Source organism: Podarcis liolepis (assembly GCF_965112155.1).
Source record: "Podarcis liolepis genome assembly, chromosome: 13".
Taxonomy (NCBI): Eukaryota; Metazoa; Chordata; class Lepidosauria; order Squamata; family Lacertidae; genus Podarcis; species Podarcis liolepis.
Window position 1 is genome coordinate 19991978 of NC_139573.1, and position 7056 is coordinate 19999033.

A 7056-nucleotide genomic window follows, 5' to 3' on the forward strand; every position below is an offset into this window, starting at 1 on the left:
TCAGTCTAATTTTTTTTAATGTATTTGCATAACCAAAGACATTCCTAACTGTAAATGCCAAGAAGGGAGGCCTCCTGTCTTCTCACTTCTTTGTTCTTAAGATAGTATTCTGCCACTTTTGACCACATTCAGGTATATGGCGACACAGTTCAATTCCCAGGAGTCACAATTTCCTAGATGTCCATCTAAGTTAAAGTCCTCTTTTTTGGTCTCTGAAGCAATGGGAGATTTATAAGGAGCCAGATACCCTTTATGATTATCCCAGGATATAACTGTGGAGTTTGGAACTGACAGGGTTAAAACTCCGTGGTGTCCTGTATCTGGGAGGAGCTTGACACAGGGAAGTGCGTCAGAGTGAGTCTGTGTCTGTGTTTCAGACTTGCTTTCGATTTTGACTGAGACGCAGCTTAGCACAGAGGCTGTGTGTGTGCTTTGAGCACAGAGATGCAGGAACGTTCTGATGGATTTATTGCTCTGTAAATAAACGCTTCTAGAGATAAGAACTGAACTGTCTTTGGACTTGATTTATCCCTCATCTCACACGGACGCAGGACCGCTACGACTCTGCATTTTCTGCCCGGGTCAGCTTCAAGCTTCAAAGCAGAGCTGCGCAGGGGAAGCGCTGACTGGACGGCAGGATTAATTTCCCCAAAGGTTATGGGGGTTCCGTGTTTCCTGACAAGTGTGAGGAGGGAAGAGGTTGCCAGCTTTGAGCTGCTTTGAGCTCCTGCCAGGAAGGGCAGTGGGAGACGCTGGTGGAATGCTGGAGAGCGGAGCCAAGAGCCAAGAGGCTGCTGCTTCGGAGGTCCAGCTTGCTGGCAAATGTGTGAGTGCGTTTAAGCCCCGGTGGGTGGAAGACGGCTGCTGCCCAGGCACAGCAGGGCCATGAGAGCTACCCCGGTGAGAGACTGCATGGGGCCAATTGGGAAGCCTGGAGTAAGCACATGTACTACTGGCTGGAAGAAAGGAATCTTTGGGAATGCACGCAAGCCGATCCAGTTTTTGCCCAGCCCAGTGAGAGGTCTGCAGGAGCAATGGGTGCTTGTGAAGCAGACGTGGCTGCTCTGGGGAGAGAGCAAAGGGTGCTAGCCATTTTAAGGGCCAGCGTTTATGCTTGGCTGTTGCCAAACCTCCAAGGGAGTAAGCCCTGGGTCGCTTGGCAGGCACTGAAGATGGCATGTCAAGCCTCGGTGGGAGCCAGACCAGAGGGGGCTAAGAGATGTCCAGAGAAAGCATCAAGCCCAGAGGGGGCTGGAGCTGTTTTGGGAAGCTGTTTCTATGCTTCAACACGTCTGTGTGATGGTGCTGGAGAGAGGCTGAGAGCTGGGAAGAGGAAGGCAGTGGCAATCTGTTCCTCAGGCAGCTTGGCACCCAGCAGTGGGGGTGCAGGCCGTTCCAAGAGCTCTGGGAAAGCCAAAGTCTCCAAGAGTTGTTTGTGCTTTGAGGCGAAGTCAAACAGCAAAGGGCATTGTTCTGCAGAGGCCCAGGAAGGCAAGGACACTGGCCGGCGTGGAATGTCAACAAAGCAGATAAGCGGCAGTTCCAGGGCCGGTTCCCAGCAAAGACGTGGGAAAGCAACAGGCCAGGAGAAAAACAAAGACAAGGCGTCTTATCATCTCACAGCTGCGATTGTGTCTCTGAGAAAAGGCGGAAGCCTTAGTCGGGGGGAGGCTGTGGCCATGGCAACCAGTGGGGGTGCGAGCAACGCCATGGCAGCTTTGGAAAACAGCCAGAGAGACACTTTATCTCTTGTAATCGACTCCGGAGCTTCTCATTGCCTCATGAATTCCTGAGGGCTCCTGAGGAACTGCAAGACAGTTAAAACTGGACGCTATGTCACATTAGCAGATGGGTCTCAGAGACCTTTGACTGAAACTGGGTCTTTATATTGTTCTTTTATAGATTCTGAGGTGCAAGCCTATTTGGTTCCAGAGCTTGCACATTCTCTTTTGAGTGTATCAGAACTTATGGCTGCTGGTTTTGATGTTCTGTTCTCTAACGATCTGTGTTCCTTCTACAGGGATGGGAAGAAGATCTACAGTGTTGAGAGGAAAGACAGGCTCTTTCTGGTGGAGATGCCTATTGAAAATGGGGCTGTTGGTAAAATGGGGCTGGTGGAAAATGGGGCTAGTGGAAAGTCCATTAAAGACGCCCAAGTACAGTGTGCAAATGTCCCACCACACCATGATTGCTTACATCTCTGACACAGACGCCTAGGGCATGCAGCGTGGTCGTATGTACAAAAAGTCGCAGAGAACACAATTGGTTGTAGGTTCAAGGCATGTGACAGATACCTAGATTGTCAAGCCTGTAAGCAATCAAAGGTCACAACATGCACATACCCCAGGTCAGAGAGGAGAACCAGTAAACCTTTTGAACTTGTGCATGCAGATTTGTCAGGACCCATGCCAACACCTTCTTTAGCTGGGTCTAAATGGATTCTGGTTCTGATTGATGATTTTTCGAAACACCTGGTTGTTTACACTTAGACAGAAGTCGGAGGCGGCTGCACTGATCACGGATTGGATTACAGCGGTAGAGCTGCATTTCTCTATCAGAGTGATTTCCTTTCAATCTGATCGCGGGGGAGAGTTCACAGGTTCTGCGCTGCAATCGTTTTTCAGGCAGAAAGGTATCAGTCATCTTTTGACTGCCCCTATTCTCCGCAACAGAATGGAATTGCAGAGAGAAAACTTCGGACCCTACAGGAATCAGCGAACGCTATGTTGGCAGACTCGGGTTTGCCACAGCGCTTTTGGGCTGAGAGTTATAAGACAGTATGTTTTTTGCAGAACAGGGTGTTCAATTCAAGTGTGGGAGACACACCGTACTTTCTACTTCATGGGAAGAAACCGAAAACGAACTTTCTGGGAGTGTTTGGCTGTGAGGCTTGGGTCCTCATTCCAAAGGCCATGCACAGAAAGGGTGAGCCAAGATCTAGGAAGATGATCTTTGTAGGCTATGAACCGAGTTCAAAGGCGTGGCGTTTTGCATACCCTACTGGCAACCAGTCTAAGCTGCTTATTAGCGGCAGTGCTGAGTTTTGCGAGCAGAGTGGGTGGAAACGTCTACACGGAAACCCGGATGTTCTGTTAGACTCAGATGAGGAAGAGGAGGAGGACAAGGCTGAACCTGTTGCTGAGGTGCACAGTCCACAGCCACAGAGTCCAGAGCCGGGATCTCCAAGGCAGAGGCTCCGAACCTCTCCAAAAGGGAGTCCCAAGACCCCTCTACAGGTCTCTGTCAAGTCTGAGCCAAGGAGTGAGCCATCCTCGCCAGCAGACCCAGCTGTGCGCCCAAAAAGGCGCAGCAGGTCAGAGAGGGAAGTTTCTGACACAGGAGATGGTAGGGTTGATCCAAGTGAATCAGGTGCAGTTCCAGATAGTGATAGCAGCACAGAGAGGTTGGAAGGTGAACCATTTTGATGTAGATGTCGCCTATCTGAACTCAGATCTCCAGGAGGAGTTGTACATGCTTCCTCCTCCAGGGATTGAAGTCAGTGAGCAAGGCGTCGTGTGGCAGTTGCACAAATCCATCTATGGATTACACCAATCTGCCAGGAATTGGAATATGTGTCTACATGAAGCCTTGGAAGAGCTAGGTTTCAGGAGAAGTGTTGCAGACAGTTGTCTTTACATTAGGGATGCAGGCTTGAAACAGCAAGTGATCCTAGTGTTCGTTGATGATATCTTGCTCACGGCACAGACAAGTAAACAGGTGGAGAAGTTTGCTAAGGAGCTTGGAAAACAGTTCAAGTTAAAGCAGCTTGGATATGTCAAATCGTATTTAGGCATAGAGATCACAAGAGCAAGTGATGGAAGCTTTTTGCTTCGCCAGAAAGGTAAGATTGAACAGTTGTTTGAGAAGTTCAGGATGTCTGATTGTGCGGGTGCCAAAACTCCCATGGAGGCTGGATACGTGAAGGAATGTCAGCGAGTAGAACACGCTGTGTTCAAAAATACTGAACTCTATCAGTCAGCTCTGGGTAGTCTATTGTATCTGTCACAGTGGAGCAGACCAGACATTGCGTTTGCTGTCAATCTGCTCAGTAGAGAGGCTTCAAGTCCTATTGTGCATGCCTGGAATGGTATTAAACGGGTGCTACATTACCTGCAAGATACCAAAGATATTTGCCTCAAGATGTCAGCTGAGGGCGGTGTCAAGTTGACCGCCTGGGTGGATTCGGATTGGGCTAACCTTGAGGACCGCAAATCAGTGTCAGGCTTAGTGGTGAAGTTTGGGGACTCAGTAGTTGGGTGGAGGTCCCGGAAGCAAAGTCTCATAGCGCTTTCGTCTACTGAAGCTGAGTTCAGTGCGCTATCAGAGGTTTGCAGAGAGTTGGAGTTCTATGTGTGTTTGGTCGAGGAAATCTGTGGAGAGAATTGTCTGCCCGTTGTGGTGCATGAAGACAATCAACCGTGCCTCAAATTGGCCGAGACGGGGCAATTCAAGGCGAGGACCAAACATTTGGACATACGTTTCCGGAATGTATGTTAGAGCGTTCATGAGGGGCTAGTTGCTCTGAAATACTGTCTCTCAACCAAGAACCTCGCTGATGGTTTCACAAAACCATTAACCTTCCAGAAGCACGAGGAGTTCTGTGAGGGTCTGTGTATGGGGAAAGCATTGTTGGCTATTGTCCCCAGATGCAGGACAAGAGGGGGTGTGGAGTTTGGAACTGACAGGGTTAAAACTCCGTGGTGTCCTGTATCTGGGAGGAGCTTGACACAGGGAAGTGCGTCAGAGTGAGTCTGTGTCTGTGTTTCAGACTTGCTTTCGATTTTGACTGAGACGCAGCTTAGCACAGAGGCTGTGTGTGTGCTTTGAGCACAGAGATGCCGGAAAGTTCTGATGGATTTATTGCTTTGTAAATAAACGCTTCTAGAGATAAGAACCGAACTGTCTTTGGACTTGATTTATCCCTCATCTCACATGGACGCTGGACTGCTGCGACTCTGCATTTTCTGCCCGGGTCAGCTTCAAGCTTTAAAGCAGAGCTGCGCAGGCGAAGCGCTGACTGGACGGCAGGATTAATTTCCCCAAAATAACACTGTCATTGTTCTGTGAGCAATCATTTCCCCTGTTTCTTTTTTCTTTCTCCATAACAGTAATTTCCACTTTTGTGATGTTGGCAGTTCCTGGAAATAAATGCAGAGATCCTCTCTGTTTATGTAGGAATTGCTGCCTAATCCACAATAATAATAATAATAATTTATTATTTATACCCCGCCCATCTGGCTGGGTGTCCCCAGCCACTCTGGGCGGCTTCCATAAAAACCAAAAATACAGTAAAATATCACACGTTAAAAACTTCCCTGAACAGGGCTGCCTTAAGATGTCTTCTGAATGTCAGGTAGTTGTTTATCGTTTTGACATCTGCTGGAAGGGCGTTCCACAGGGCGGGCGCCACTACCGAGAAGCTCCTCTGCCTGGTTCCCTGTAGCTTTGCTTCTTGCAATGAGGGAACCGCCAGAAGGCCCTCGGCGCTGGACCTCAGCGTCCGGGCAGAATGATGGGGGTGGAGACGCTCCTTCAGGTATACTGGACCGAGGCCGTTTAGGGCTTTAAAGGTCAGCACCAACACTTTGAATTGTGCTCGGAAACGTACTGGGAGCCAATGTAGGTCTTTCAAGACCGGTGTTATATGGTCTCGGCGGCCGCCCCCAGTCACCAGTCTAGCTGCCGCATTCTGGATTAGTTGTAGTTTCCGAGTCACCTTCAAAGGTAGCCCCACGTAGAGTGCATTGCAGTAGTCCAAGCGGGAGATAACCAGAGCATGCACCACTCTGGCGAGACAGTCCGCAGGCAGATAGGGTCTCAGCCTACGTACCAGATGGAGCTGGTAAACAGCTGCCCTGGATACAGATTTAACCTGTGCCTCCATGGACAGCTGTGAGTCCAAAATGACTCCCAGGCTGCGCACCTGGTCCTTCAGGGGCACAGTTACCCCATTCAGGACCAGGGAATCCTCCACACCTGCCCGCCTCCTGTCCCCCCAAAACAGTACTTCTGTCTTGTCAGGATTCAACCTCAATCTGTTAGCCGCCATCCATCTTCCAACCGCCTCCAGACACTCACACAGGACCTTCACCGCCTTCACTGGTTCTGATTTAAAAGAGAGGTAGAGCTGGGTATCATCCGCATACTGATGAACACCCAGCCCAAACCTCCTGATGATCTCTCCCAGCGGCTGCATGTAAATGTTGAAAAGCATGGGGGAGAGGACAGAACCCTGAGGCACCCCACAAGTGAGAGCCCAGGGGTCTGAACACTCATCCCCCCACCACTTTCTGAACACGGCCCAGGAGGAAGGAGCGGAACCACTGTATAACAGTGCCCCCAGCTCCCAGCCCCTCAAGATGGTCCAGAAGGATGCTATGGTCGATGGTATCAAACGCCACTGAGAGATCCAGCAGAACTAGGAAACAGCTCTCACCTTTGTCCCTAGCCCGCCGGAGATCATCAACCAGTGCGACCAAGGCAGTTTCAGTCCCATGATGAGGCCTGAATCCCGACTGGAAGGGATCCAAATGGTCCGCTTCTTCCAGGCGTGCCTGGAGTTGTTCGGCAACCACTCGCTCAATCACCTTGCCCAGGAATTGAAGATTTGAGACAGGGCGATAGTTGGCCATCGTGGCCGCATCTAAAGATGGTTTTTTAAGAAGCGGTTTAATAACCGCCTCTTTCAGCGGGTCTGGGAAGGCTCCCTCACGGAGGGAAGCATTCACCACCCCACGAAGCCCATCGCCCAGTCCTTCCCGGCTAGCTTTTATAAGCCAGGATGGGCAAGGATCCAGGAGACAGGTGGTTGGTTTCACTCGTCCAAGCAGCCTGTCCACATCCTCGGAGGTAACAGATTGGAATTGATCCCACTCAACTTGACTAGACAGAACTCTAGCACTCTCCCGCCCCGGTCCTGCTCCCACGGTGGAGTCTACTTCTTCCCGAATCTGAGCGATTTTATCTGCAAAAAACTTTGCAAAATCATTGCAGGAGAACATGTGGCCCGTACTGGGCCCCGATGTTGCAGGTGGTTCCGCTAAATTGTGAACCACC